The sequence below is a fragment of the Echinops telfairi genome, unplaced genomic scaffold (genome assembly GCF_000313985.2).
Source record: "Echinops telfairi isolate 266 unplaced genomic scaffold, ASM31398v2 ScPeMD7_7469;HRSCAF=8507_1, whole genome shotgun sequence".
Taxonomy (NCBI): domain Eukaryota; kingdom Metazoa; phylum Chordata; class Mammalia; order Afrosoricida; family Tenrecidae; genus Echinops; species Echinops telfairi.
The window spans coordinates 88,527,062-88,542,902 of NW_022111373.1; the positions used below are offsets into that span (position 1 = coordinate 88,527,062).

The 15,841-nt window shown below is 38.1% G+C and overlaps 1 non-coding gene across 1 annotated transcript; it reads right to left on the reverse strand.

The window, feature by feature from the left end:
* Positions 1-12,621: 12,621 nt before the first annotated feature.
* Positions 12,622-12,778, reverse strand: LOC115873780. Its single transcript, XR_004048585.1, has one exon. It is a non-coding gene; the product is annotated as a U1 spliceosomal RNA (small nuclear RNA).
* Between the last annotated feature and the right edge of the window lie 3,063 nt (positions 12,779-15,841).

Genomic DNA, 15,841 nt, shown 5'->3' on the forward strand with positions numbered 1-15,841 from the left:
ATTGGCTGTTCTGAGCGGGTATATTGTCCTTAAGGCTCTGTGGGCCAGGATGTGCTCCACTCTCTCTTCCTCCCCCTTCATTTGCTCCCATGTGCTCTGATCAAACATGTCCCTCTCCCTGAGCTGCAGCTTCAGTACTGTCCTCTAAAGTAAATTATTCTGGGGAGAGGGGCGGCTGTACAAACAGTTGGGATAGAGGCCAGGTCCTCAGACCCCTCCATTGGCTGCCCGCTCCATGCTGGCACACTACATTCACATCCCAAGTGGAAATCTTGTCCCTCTTTCCCTGTGGAGATGTAAACAATACGCTCCCCTTGGGTGGGTTAGTACCCTATTTCCCCACTACATATTTCTATCTTTTTTTTCTTTTTTTCCCTTCCTCCCTTTTAGTTGGCTACCATATGTACCACTGGATTTGGTCTGGCCCCTGCCATACTACCTGGACCTCACCCCAGGAAGGTTTGTATACAGTAGCTTTTTCCCTACTCCTCTTTTGCATTTAAAAAAAAATAAGCTTACCTAAGCAGACTTATGTTGTACTTGTCCTTTTGTGTTTGGCTTAATTCACTTAACATAATTTCCTCCAGTTCTTCCCATGTGGCAATATGCTTCATGTGTTCATCACTACTTTTTAGAAATGCAGAGTTCTCCATTATATGTAAGCACCACAGGTTTTGAATCCATTCATCTGTTGATGAAAATTTAGGTTGTTTCCAACTCCTTGCAATTGTGAACTGTGCTGCGATAAACATTGGAGCACAGATGTCCGGCTGTGGTTTGTTTCTTGCTTCTTCTGGGTATTGCCCAGTAGGGAGATTGCTGGGTTGTATGGTAGCTCAATTCCCACCTGTTTTAGGTAGCGCCAAATCGATTTCCATAGTTGCTGTTCATACCTACAGGTTCACCAACAGAGGATGAGAGTTCCTATCTCACCACAGCCTCTCCAACACTTGTTGCATTCTGATTTTTTGAACTGGGCTATCTTTGAGGGTGTTAGGTGGTATCTCATTATTTTAAATTTTCATTTCTCTTATGGCTAATGATCAGGAACATTTTCTCATATGTTTATTGATCACTTTCTCTTAATGAGTATTCTCCAAGGAGGATGACTGTGCTAAATGTGCATGGCCAGTGGTCCACCTTACTCAGTCAATGCTAACAAAATAAGAAACTATAAATACTTGGTGTTTAGCTTCTTTCTCTCTATGTTAGCAATTGCAAAGCAGTAATTATTTGTAATTTTATTTACCTCAAGTGGTACCATCTTAATTAGGTCTGTGATGAATGATAGAAAGTTCATTCAAATTCACAAATACATATATACTATGCAGAACAAGGGAATACTACATGGTTTAAAATTAGGAAAGGTGAGTGCCAGGGTTACATACTCTCAACATATTTATTCAATCTCTATGATAAGCAAATAACCAGAGAAGTTGGATTATATGAAGAAGATTGTGGCATCAGCATTGGGGTAAGGCTTATTATTAACTTGCAATATGCAGAGGACAAACCTTACTTGAGGAAAGTGAGGAGGACTTGAAGCAATTGTGGATGAAGATCAAGGAGTGCAGACTTCAGTATGGATTACAACTCAATGTAAAGAAATCCAAAATCCTCACAAGTAGACCAATAGGTAACATCATGGTAAAAGGAGTAAAGTTTGTAGTTGCTAAAGATTTTGTCTTGCTTGGGTTCACAATCAATACTCATGGAATCAGCAGTCAAGAGATCACAAGATGGGCTACATTAGGTCAAGGTGCTGCGTCAGACTTCTTGAAAGTGTTGAAAAGGAAGGGTGTTACTTTGAGGAGTAAAGTGCACCTGAGTCAAGCCATCATGTTTTCCATTGCCTCATATGCATATAAAGGTGGACCTTGAATGAAGAAATCCAAAGAAGAATTGATGCATTTGAAATATGCTGATGAAGAATATTGAAAGTACCATGGACTGCCAAGAAGAACAAACAACTTTGTCTTGGAAGACGTACAGTTAAAAATGCACCTTAGAGGCAAAGATGGGGACACTTCATTTTAGGTACAGATTGTCAGGAGAGACCAGTCCCTGGAGAAGAATATCATGATTGGCAAATTCCAGGGAAGCAATAAAAGAAGACCTTGACAAGATGGATTTTCCCAGTGTCAGTGCCTGTGGCCTCAAACATAAGAACAAGTTTAAGGACAGCACAGGATCAGTAGTTTCTTTCTGTTGTACATAGGATCTCTGTGAGTCAGAATTGCCTTGATAGCACTCAACAACAACAACAAACGATATAATATATGTGCATATATGTGTGTATATATTAAATGCATATGTAGATGTATACATATACCCACAATATATATGTAGAAGCATACATAGATCTCCATATGTATTGATACAGATATATATGGATATGAGTATGGAGGTAGAGGTGGAGGTAGAGATGGAGATGGAAAGAGAGAACCAGATGTTTTGAAGTACTAGGTGTGTCGTAAGTTGATCTTTACTCCAATCTTTACTTCTTAGACTCCAATACTGTTTCTTTAGTTCTGAATTGTTCAGGAAGGACTTCTATGATATCCCATGTTCCCTAGAACTCCATTACTTAATACATGAACTAGAAATATTCAGAAATAGACAGCGGTTGTGATTTAGGGACTAAATATTAGAGAATGAGACTTCTGCAGGTAAGAATAGATGGTCTTAGTCTTCCATGTTGTTCTTGTTGTTAGGTGCCATCAAGCTGATTCTGACCCATAGCAATCTTATGCACAAAAGAATGAAACACTGCCCAGTCCTGTGCTATCCTCACAGTTTGTAGCAGTTATATAATCTGTCAACTTGAGGAAGGGGGTGGAACCTGGCCTGTCAATCAGGTGGCAACTTGATGACCTCATTTGGAGGTGCTAAGGAGATAAATAACTCTATGGCGGTGGGGCACACTCACTCCCTGTTGACATTCCTGTTGACAAGACATATGGAGTCACACTAGAGCCCTGGAGCTGGAGGAGCCACGTGGAGACCCATGCAAGTTCTGAGATGCCTCCACTGCCACTGGATCCACAAGCCTTTCTACTCACTGGCCTGTGATCTTCATTCAGTGCCATTGCATGTGTTGTGTGAGTCTGAAGAGGAATTTATAGATTGGTTGGACATATGGGCTAATGTCACACTTATGGACTTGATCTGGACTGGACTGGGATATTTCTCAATATATAATTGCTCTTTTCTATAAAGTTCTTTCTTTTAAAAAATCATTTTATTGGGGACTCATACAGCTCTTATCACAATCCATCCATCCATCTATTGTGTCAAGCACATTTGTATATTTGTTGCCATCATCATTTTCAAAACATTTTTTTTCTACTTGAGCCTTTGGTATTAACTCCTCATCCCCCGCCCCTCATCCTTCCCACCCTTCCCTCACAAAGCCTTGATAATTTATAATTTTTTTTCATGTCTTACACTGACTGATCTGATCTACATAGAACCTTTTCCCTGGGGAACAGACAACATAAAAGTGGGTGAAGGGGAACATCGGTCAGTGTGAGACTCTAACTCTTTTTTGTAAAGATCTTTTTATTGGGAGCTATTACAACTCTTGTGACAAAACAATTAAGAATTTCTAGAAACCAATAAAAACAAAAATAGAACATACCAAAATCTTTGGGACACTACAGAGGCAGTTATCAGATGTTACTTTATTTCAATAAATGCACACATGGAGAAAAAAGAAAAAGGAGAGATGTATGGTCAGAACCTTAACTCTTCCCCTCCAGCAGCTGCAACAGAGCCAACAGCAGAGTCAGTCTAACAGCAGGAAAGAAAGAAAGAAAGAAAGAAAGTCATAAAAATTAGGACTGAGATAAATGAACTGGAAAGCAGAAAAAAGATGGGGAAGAATTGACACAGCAAAAAGTTGGTTCTTTGAAAAGATTAACAAAATTGACAAACTGTTAGTAAACTTAACAAAGGAAAAATGGACCAGACATCAATATTCAAAATTAGGGATGAAACAGAGGAAGTCACAACAGACTCCAGTGAAATAAAAGATTAATTCTGCAGTACTACAAAAGACTGTATTCCTACAAATTCAATAATTGGGTGACATGGAAAATAGCTCTATCTCTAAATTAACACCTATGGACATTAAGAACTTGAACAGACCAATAGCAAAAGATGAAATAGACAAGGTGCTGAAGATCCCCCCAATTAAAAAAAGCCCCAGTCCAGGTGACCTCACAGGAAAATTCTTCCAAGCATTCAGAGAGGAAGAGACACCAATCCCACACAAACTCTTCTAAAACACAGAAAGGGATAGAAAGCTCCCAAATGGATTCGATGAAGCCAGCACAAGCCTGATACCAAAACCAGGCCAGGAACCCCACAAGGATAAAGAACTACAGACTCGCATCTCTCATAAACCTAGATGCAAAATTTTTCAACATAGTCCTGGCCAATAGACTCCAATAAAAAAATACATGTGACCAGGTGGGATTCATTCCAGGGCTGCGGAGATGGTTTGACATTCAAAAAACAATTAATGTAATCCACCTGCCACATCGATAAGAAAAAGAACACGTAACCTATGATCATATCAATTAATGCAGAAAAGGCATTTTATAACATCCAACACCCATTTCTAAAACAGACTTTCAAGAACACAGGATTAGAAGGAAATCCTCAATACAATAAAAGCCATATATATAAAACCAATAGCTAACTAATATTATGCCCAATGGAGAAAAACTGAAAACATTTAAACTGAACCTGGGAACCCAACAAGGATGCCCATTATCTCCACTTCTATTCAACATTGTGCTGTAAGTCCAAGCAAATGCCACGAGACAACAGCAAGATATCTCGGGAGTACAATTGGATAAAGAATTGAAACTTTCACTATTTTCAGACTATGTAATTTTATATATTGAGAATCCTAAGATGTCCACAATAGGATTGAAGGAAACAATAGAGGAGTTTACTAGGGTAGCAGGATACAGAATTAACAAGCAGAAATCAATTAGATTCCATATTTACAAATGATGGGAATACAGAAAAAGATATCAAGGAAACAGTACCATTCACAATTGCCATGCAAAAGCTGAAGTACCTAGGAATAAACCTAATGAAAAAAATACCTTTACAAAGAAAACCACAGAACATGACTATTACTACAAGAGACCAAAAGATATCTACACAAATGGAAGAATATTACATGTTCATGGTTCAGAAAACTCGATATATTGGAAAACATCAATACTTCCTAAAGCAATCCACAAAATTAATGTAATTCTGATCCAAATTTCAGCATCATTCTTCAAAGAAATGGAAAAACGGATTACCACCTTTGCATGGAAATGGAAGAAACCCAGGATAGGCAAATAATGCCTCAAGAAGACAAACAAAGTAGGTGGCCTTTAACTACCTGACCTCAAAACCTACTATACAGCATCAGTTGTCAAAACGGCCTGGTCTTTAATAATGATAGATATTCAATCAATGGATCAGAACAGAAAACACAGAAATAAAAACACTTGCACACAGACAATCGATTTTTGACAAAAGTGCCCAAAATATTACATGGGAAGCAGATGCCCTCTTCAATAAATGGTGTTGGAAAAGCTGGATATCCACGTGCAGAAGGATGAACATACCTCACTCCATGCAAAACAAAACAAAACAAAACAAGCTCAAGGTGAATTAAAGACCTAGATATAAAACGCAAAGCGATCAGGATCATCAATGAGAAAACTGGGACAAACCTAGGAACCCTAGTTTTGGGAATATAGGGGTTAGCAGAATTAACAAAGGAAACACACTCCGTGAAAGATAAAATAGATGAATGGGACCTATTGAAAATAAAACAGAGAGCAAAAAGTGAGCCCACAGATTGGGATAAGATATTTAGTAATGACATGACAGACAAAGGACTAATTACTAAGATCTACTGAATTTTACAAGCTTACAACAAGAAAAAAAATAGTCCTCAGAGAAGGTGGTCAAAAGACTTGAACAGGCAATTCACATAGGATGACACTGGAATGGCTAGTAAACACATAAGGAAATGCTCCAGGTCATTAGCTTCCAGGTCATTAGGAAAATGCAAGACAAAACAGCAATGAGATACCACCTAATGCCCATAACTGTAGCCCAGTTTAAACGAACTGAGAACCAATGGTGGATTGGGTGTGGTGAGATAGGAGCTGGTATCCACCGCTGGTGGACTTATAAATATATACTGCCACTATGGAAGGTGTTATGGCAACACCTAAAATAGATGGAAATTGAACTACCCTATGACCCAGCAATACCATTACTGGGCAAATACCCCAAAGAAATAAGATACAGATCATAAACAGACATATGCTCTTCCATGTTCATCACAGCACAGTTTACAATAGCAAGAAGCTGGGAAAAGACTAAATTCCCATCAATAGAAGAATGGATAAAAATACTCTGGTACACACACACACACACACACACACACACAATGGAATACTATGCATCCCTGAAAAACAGCAATGAAACCTTGAAACACCTCAACTCATGGAGGGATCTGGAAGACATGCTGAATGATGTTAGTCAAGCACTAAAGCATAAATACTATATGAATCTACTGCGGTAAGAACAATCAACAGAATGGGCATAAGCTCAATCTTTCAGGTCATCCTATCTTCTGGTGGGAGACCATACAGCCTGGTAAAGAGCAGGACCAGTGCCAATGAATCACGTCACCTGCTCCAGGTAAGTACAGTGTAGGTCACTTGATCAGAGGCCACCTCACACCAGCGGGGATCAAATGGTCAAGAAAGAGGTGGAAATGCTCTCTGCTGAGTGGTAGCCATGTGTATCTGGGGTGAGTTACCCCAGAGATTGAGGCATCCCTGTCAGAGGGATGAAGCTTACTGATGGGATGGGCAGTGCAGGAGAGGGGAGAGGAAATGGTCAAGTTTGAGGCAAATAGGTACATGTCTGTTGTGGGGAGGGGATGGAGGGCTGACTGTCAGGTGGGAGGATGAGAGACTAAGGATTCTCTTAGGATCATTAGATGGGGAGGGTCTTTAGTTGCATGCAACTGGAGGACAGAATTGATGTAGGGATTCTGGGGTATCCTGGGAACCCAGGCCATATGGCACAGAACTCTGGGACACTGGATCCTAGATTTGGGGTGCATATCATGCTCCAGAGGCTGCACTGGTGAGACCCTAAATGGGAACTCTACTGGATGAACTGGACTCTACCCCAGACACACTTGTAAGCTGAGGACCTAAGCTGGAAAACACATGGTGTCTGAGGGAGAAGAAAACAAGCTGCATCAACAGTGGTATACTGTTGGTTGGCAAAAAAACAAGGTCTTGGTACATCAATGCCCTGTATGCTGTATTAATGTATGTATTATCCCCACAATCCTGGGAGGGCCATTCTGTTATAATCTGCTTATTAGTTGTTTATATTAAGGTGTATCTCAGAGATGCCTTGCCATTGGGGCTCACCCTCTTGAAGCCATGTTATTTGTTTCTTTATTTTTTTGTAAATTAAACCCAGGGGTATTGAGCCTACAGAGAAAGAAAATATAACAAGGATTTGGAGGAAGGGGAGTATAGAGGGGTGGGGAAATAAAAGAGAGATGGCATTAAGAAATCCAGGAAGGAAAAGCATGTTTTGGAAAACATGTATGATTATGGAAGAAATTTCCCAATTATGTTCAAATTGATCGACCAATGCAGTGATGTGACATAGGTTTGGGGCTCTTACTAAATTCTAGCTCCAATTTAAGAACAATCCATTCTTATATTGTGGCTCTCCTCGATATTCATCTTCATGAAATGATCACTGAAAGTAAGGTGCTACAGCAAAGTGCAGTGAAGAAAGCAGATGATGCCCGTCTAGCAATCAGAATAGTGTCTGGAGTCTTAAAGGCTTGTATTCGAACAAGCAGCCATCTAAGCCAGGAGTCAACTAAGTCCAAATGAAAGAAGCATAGCTGTGCGATCCAAAGATGACAATAACAAAGTTGGAATATTGTGAGCAGAAAAACATCAGAGCAAAAATTATGAACACCCAATTTGTGGAATTCTCTGGGAGATGGTGGGACCCCCAAGCCCAATTGCAAAGTATCTAGTCAGACCGAGTCACTGGAAGATCTGCTTTAGCCACAGGCAAGAGTCTCAAACAGCTTTACTACCAGGCAGAGACCAATTTAATCTCGATTATGCTGAATTGAACTTGTACTTGGCCAGTAGACCACCCTATAGACACAATCTGAAGTTCTTCTGGGGGCAAGTATCTCTTACTGGTTCCGTGACAGAAATTTCTTCCCTGGGGTTTTGAATGTTTTGGGGGGGGTCTTTTCCTTCTTACACATTATTTGTATTTTTGTCTATATACCATTAGGTTTTTAACCTTACCACCTGAACGTGATTTTGTCTGTTATCGTTTTCAGTTGGGTCTCCTTGCTTTGATGCACAATGACAATAACTGATACAAGGGAATATAGGGAATTCAGGGGTGAGGGGTGGATGATCTGGAGGGGAAGGGGATTTCAGGAGTAAATAATGAAGATGAGAGTGGGAGGGAGCACTCAAGCACATTGTGATTGCATAACTCATCTTAAAGGCAATTTAACCATGGGCGGAGTGTCAGTGATTGTACAATTCTCCTTGATATGATTGAATGGTTGAACTATTCAATTATATGATATGTAAATTACTAGCCAATAAAACTGTTGAAAAATAAATTAACAAACATTTTTGGTGGGGGGAAGAATTTTGGTCTTGCAAACTCACAGGGACCATCTACCTGTCCTATAGGATCACAATAAGTCAGCATAGACTTGATGGCAATGAGTGTGGTTTGAAAAAGAACTGGCCAAACCAAACCAAAACCTCTGCCATTGAATTGATTGTGACTCATATCAATGTATACATATCAAGGTAGTGATATGTATGTGTGTGTATATGCACATATATATGTATATGTATTATTAAATAAAGGAAAAATGTGTCATTTAAAGATTTTTTTAAAAGAATAGCAAATAAAAAAATTAGAGGAGCCAAATCAGAACTGAAAGAAGGATACTTCATAATGTCTTACTGCAGTGCTTGCACAAACGTCCTTGCTTTATAAGGGGAATGAGCATTGGGGTACTGGAGGATTCTCTGGTGAACTTTCTAGGTGTTTTTTCTGATAAACGTTTGGCTACCTTTCTTAAATCCAAATCAAACTCACTGCTATTTAGTCAATAGCAACTCATAGAGACCGGATAGGACAGGGTAGAACGGCACTTGTGGGTTTTTGAAATTATGACTCCTTACAAGAGTAGAAAGCCTCCTCTTTCTCCTGAGAAGCAGCTGGTGATTAGAGTTCAGCATCTCAATGCATCACCACTACTAAAGTCAGCAAGCAAACGGTCTTGAGTGCCCTACAAACCATTGCCATGACCTTGGCTCTGGAGCAGTCCTCTTTGACTTGCCAGATTATCTTCCACCCCTTGGTAGCGTTGTCTTAATTATGTATTATCTTCAGGATATTACTAGTGAACTCATGCTTCATCTCATTAGACTTATTAAAAGAAGTGCCTTGAATTTTGATCCCCCTTGTTGGAAATGTCCATTGAAAGCTCTGCTCTTCCCTGTAGCTCAGTGGTTTCTCAACCTTCCTAAGGCCACGACCCTTTCATACAGTTGCTCATGTTGTGGTGATCCCCCAACCATAAAATTATTTTCATTTCTACTTCCTAACTGTAATTTTGCTACTGCTATGAATCGGACTACCCTTGTGAAAGGGTTGTTCAATCCCCAAAGGGTTCACGGCCCATAGGTTGAGAACCACTGCTGTAGTTAATCTGGGCACAACAGTTTTGCCTCTCATCAAACAGAAAGTTTGCTCATATTTAATTTTCAGTTGAAATTGTGCAAACTTAACCTAGTGATATACCTCTGATATTGGCTACTCTGCTGTTACTCTTCAATCCTTTTAACTAAGGTGGAAACAAGATTGTTTCCACACTAATGTGAATGGTCAACCACTGTAGTCTTCATCACCAATATGGCCACTTCTCTTCTTCAAAAAGGTATCCATTTGTAAATCCCTGCTGTCTTTGGGGCTTTATCCAAACTTTTTGTATGCATCAGTAGTTTCAACATCATTCTGCCCTAGCTTCACTATAAATTTGATGTTCGATCTTGCTTCAATTTTAGGAGAATTTATGTTGCGTGATCGAGGCTATTTTCAAATTCAGGTCTTAGTATTCCTAGTTCCTTAAAATAGATTTTTCCCCCAGACATGTTATGTTAGTTGAAATTTATTTAGTGCAGAAATATTTTAAATTCATGCATAGATTTTTTAATAATATAAGATTTTCCAAGAACTCTTTGAAGTTCTTAGAAGTAAACATGTCTATTTTTACATCCTGTAACAGCAGATGTATGGTTTTTGCATTTTCATCTCTTTGAAATCAACTTGTACCAGACAATGATGGCATCATAGACACAGTGAAACACGTAGCACACTAATACAGAGTCCACTGATGACCGTTTCCTCCCACATTGATCTTTTGAGAAGACAAATGATGAATGCTAGAAACAAACTCAGAAAATCAGTCCGAGACAACCATTATCTCACATCCTTTGGCCTCTCTTAAAACTTCAAGAGATTAAAAAAAAAAAGAGCTATTATTTTTAGTTCTGCCAACTAGCTTGGCTGACACCAGGCTTGATCAGATTCCAATGGGAATAAAGTTAAATATGGGGACTTAGAATATGCTCCTCAAGATTGAAAATTATCTTCTTTGGCGTGTGGTCTGGAAAGGAGTTAAATGAAAAAGAGTGTCTTTGGAATGTGACCACATATTGTGTGAGTGTGTATGTAATTGTTTGAGAATCAGTTATGACACACAGACACACAAGCCTGTCAGGTGGAAACTCCCATGCTCATCGGGAGAGGGGTGAAAGGGTTACTGTCTTTGTTAAAAAGATAATTCCACTTAGGAAGAACACTGCCTTTGTTCAGAAAATGGTTTCAAATGCTGCTTTTATAGAAGGCTAAAAGCTTGAGATTATGGCTAACAAGATCTACAAAACAAGTAGTTTGAATAAATATGAGGAGGAATTTGGAAGTTGAAGACTTTTTTGACTAAGGAAGACAAAATAGTGAGGTGTGTGATCTATAAACTTTAAAAAGCTGATGAAATTTCAAACTTAGTTCATTTCCTGCAGTACAATGTTACACGCCCCTTTATGTTGATCTTCTTCGATATATAAGCTCTATTTACACATTTATAATACATGAATGCTGCAGCTATGAATGGCATACATGCATGTATGTATGTATGTATGCATGCGTTGGGGATGTGGGGTGAGAGAGCTGATTTAAGGAAGAAGTATAAGTATAAGTATAAGCATATTTGGATCAACATCAGATTGGATATTTTATTACTCAGGGAAGTACAGTAATAAAAATGGGTGGAGTCTGTAGTGAATAGGATAAGGGACCCATTAGTGACTTGGGAAAAAAAATAACCTCACCTAAAGGAATTTTATCAGGTCTAGAATATTGTCTTGGAAGTAAGAATTCATGGAAATATTATAATTGTTCAAAATAATCCAAAATACGTGGGCACTTATGATTTTTTTTCTGATTTTTGTTTAACATTTTATTAGGGGCTCATACAACTGTCATCCCAATCCATACACACATCAATTGTGTAAAGCGCATTTGTACATCGTTGATTTTTTTCTGATTTTTGTTGACAATGTAATTTAACTACAAGTGTATATAGATTGTATAGGGTATTTGCATGCCAAATTCAGTTTCTAAGCTATAGCAAGTCTAGAACAAAGAATGAGAAGTCAATGGAGAGTGGAATTGATCATAAGAATTTAAGATCCCAGAGGATTTTGGGGGTGGGGTGGGGCGAGTGGGTACTTGGAATCTAGGAGAGGCTGCAGTAGAGTTGGAAGCTAATAAAGAACAACTCCAAAGAGCTATCCTGACTCACAGCTAATAGTGACACGTCATTGCCACCTCTTTCTGCTGGTGCTTCCATTTGCTGGTTTCCAGTGAAATCTTTTTGCAATCCTGTATTAAGCAGTTAAGTGGAGACGAGGGTCTGAAAGATAGTCCCTGCTGTCTACATGGACTGGAAGCACAATAGGAGTGTGGAACAAATTTTCCATCAGTAAATAAATTAACAATAGTATCATAAAAGTATACTTTTTTCAGCAAACAGTAGTTTTAGAAATCTGTAAAACATACTAATTTTGGTTCAGTGGGGTGACACGGGCACTTTTTGCTCCTTATATTATATTTTTGTGACAGTGTGTTAGTAAGCAATCACTTCTGTCAATCTCTGACAGAAAATGTGAGGTTTTGATTTTCCATCTCAGTAAGATCAGATGTGAGTGCATTAGATGAATGGCCCTGGCTTCTCAGAGAGTGCGAGGCCATATAAGTAATCGCTCTTCAGAAACCATGGTGACAGCAGAGGTGAGGCAAGTCTAAAATAAATGTCTTTAGAAATTTATCATTTTTAGGAACACTTTCTGCAGTGAAATGTACTTTAAAATTATAGAGTGAGTTTTAGAACTTTCAGATAATATCCTTATACAACGTACTTTTTTCTTTCTTTCTTTCTTTTTTCAGGGGAAAGCACGAATGCGATCCCCCACTACCACAAATGATGCAGTCAAGTTTCCTGCATTTGGGGAAATCGCAGGGGTCAGCACACCCCCAGTGCAATGGATGAGCCTCGCTCTGGAAAACCACCTTCTGGTGTCTCCCCCTGTCAGGGAAGTATTCATACAATGTACTTGCAATCATCATACAATATACTTATTTGGCTTAAAGGTTTTTTCTATTAGTAGGATCTCACCAAACTCCCCATCATCATTCATTAACCCATGGATATCAGTGGTACCTTGTTTTCTGGGAGTCCTGAATCTTAAGTGTGGTCTGTGAATAATTAAAATTTTATTAACACTGTTCAAGAAGAGAGGATTTGCATATGACTAATTTTGTTATTTTATCATAATATTAAAACACTACTAATAATATTCAAACCTAATTTATTCAGTTTTGGTGTTTTCAATATCCATTTACTCAGTGTGTAGATTATGTACTTCTTTGTTATTTTCTTTTCTATCCATCTATCTTTAAGGTCCCTGGGTAACAAATGGTTTGTGCTTACCTGCAAGCCTAAACGTTAAACTCACAAGGAATGTGACAGAAGAGAGACCCAACAATATGACTGTTTAAAGATGACATCCAAGAATAACCCCAAGGAGAAATTTTATTTTGTAACACATGGTATGCTTTGAGTCAAATAATTTGATTTAAAAAACCCGATTACAAGGATCTACATATAACCTCCTCCCTGGGGATGGACCACAGAAAAGTGGGTGAAGGGAGACATTGGATAGTGTAAGATATGACAAAATAATAAAAATTTATTAATTATGAAGGGTTCATAAGGGAGGAGGGAGAGGGGAGGGAGGGGGAAATGAGGAGTTGATATTAAGAGCGCAAGTAGAAAGCGAAAGTTGAGAATGATGATGGCAATGAATGTACAAGTGTGCTTCACCCAATGGATGGATGGATTGTGATGAGAATTGTATGATTCCCCCAATAAAATGATTTTTTTAAAGGTTTTTTTTTTTGTTTTGTGGGATTTTTATTTTGAATTTATTTTTGGTCTGTTTTGGTTGCTTTGAGAATTTTTGTGATTCTGGTAACTAAAAATTGATGATAGGAAATTCATTGAGCAAGTTTTGTTGCTAAAACTGTGGCAGTAAATTGGGAGAAGGGGAGATGTTTGCAACTAAAAGAAAAGAATAAAAACCAACATTCACAGCAAACAGTCATCTTTAGATAAGTATACAATATGCATGCTGATCCAAATTACCTGTGAATTAGAAATGCCATAATATTACCAAGTTACCATGGATGTGAGGACTTCTGAAGTTAGAATCTCCCATATTTTGACATTTTTCAATTTTATGCAAACATCTCTTGACCCCAACAAGGTGCTGGCTTCATAGGGGGCCAAAGTATTCCCTGGAGATCAGGTGGCTCAAAGAGCAGATCTTCCCATCTGCCTTTTAAGCAAGATGGAATCTAATGAAGACAATTTTATAGAGTGAATCCTAAGGGAGATGAGTCTTGAATTTACCAAAATAACCCAAAGAACAACATCTAGTTGAAACAGGGGCTTGTGAGAAGATCTGCCGGCTCAGGTAAATTCAAAGGAAAAGGATCTGGCTCAGAAGGTTATGGTGACTGATTTGAGGGATTTCAAAGAGTTAATTTTGGTAAAATGTTTAAAAGGGCACAGGATGATCCTGGGGTTGCTTATAAACAAGTGTTAAGAAGATAGAAAACTGCATTGGTGAGAGAGAAAAAAAGACCAAGAAATGCTTGCAGGGGATTTTCCGCCTGCCCCCAAACCCCAGCAAAACAATGCACCTGCTCATTCATTGAGAATAGGAAGCAAGGGCTATTCTGTGAGAATATAATTGTGAAACCTTACCACTTCCAGCCTACAGTTTTGGTATTGCCTCTTTAAACTTCTTTTTCTCCTTGGATGCAAATGAAATTGAAAATGACATGGTGTGAATCAAAGAGTGCAGAATTCTTCGGGAAAGGATTGGAGAGGTGGAAATATTGCCCTCAGGAGTGTATAGATCTAGGTGGAGGATCTGGGGAAAAACAACAGCTTCACAGGTTAATATTTTCAAATAAAGGTTGCAATGATTTGTAGTGATTTATTTGTACTCTTTTGTTTGTAATAATATTTGTACTTGAAGATATGTATCTGAAGATTTTATTTATATTCCTTGCTGTCTACTAGTTTAGCGAATGCATCTGAGTTTATCAATGTACCTGTGTATATTAATGAATATAAGCCAAACAATTTCTAATAGCAGGCTTTACACATGTGATGTCTCTTTAAGAATCAATTTATTTTCATTTTGGTAGTAAGCGTCCTTCAATATAATTATTGAGCTATTTGATAAATTGATTAATGCTCGATTAAAGCATATAGTCCTAATTAACACACATCCACACCGTTGAATCATATAGAATTGCCAACATTCAACTTTTAAACCTATGAGAAGGACACCTTGATATGACTAAGACGAATATGAAAATTTTAGTGAAGGTAAAACTATTTCCATGTTTTAACACATCCTAAGAGATCTGCTTTTAAGAAAACTAACCATTTCTGAAACATGGAATGTTTTGATTAAAATTTTCCAAAGCTAACCTGTCTTGAAAAATGACTTCCAATAATTTACTGAAATATTACAGTCATAGTCTATGCTTTAGAATAAAATAGAGGTAATTACAATTAGAGTTTTTAAAAAATAATATTGAAAAATGTGCATCTGACTTCAAAACTCTTCTGAGCAGTTCTTGGGAATTGCTTTTAAAAATTCTGATCCTTGGAAACAACTGTTTATTTGTTTCCTCTTTCCCAGCTCAGCGCTGACTTGAAGGAATCTCATTATTGTGCTCACTGGTAACTTTTCAAAACTTTCCTCTGAAGTCTTTTCCAGAAAACATCATTAAAGATTCAATACACAAATAAATCATCTCATTTGTTCCCAAGTGTGGTATGTGCATCTGCAATTCTAAATAAACTAAATATGATAGGACTTCAAAAGGAAAATGTGAAAGACATAGGACCAATTGGCCAATCTTAAAAATTCAGCTATGGTTGAAAGAGATAAGGAAAAACAAATACCTTTCCTTCCTTCCAGTAATTCATCTTCAAATCATGGTAATATGAACAGAGTATTTGTAAATGGAAAGAGGCATTAAAGCATCCATCAATAAATTCTCTTTTTTTTCTTTTCAAAGG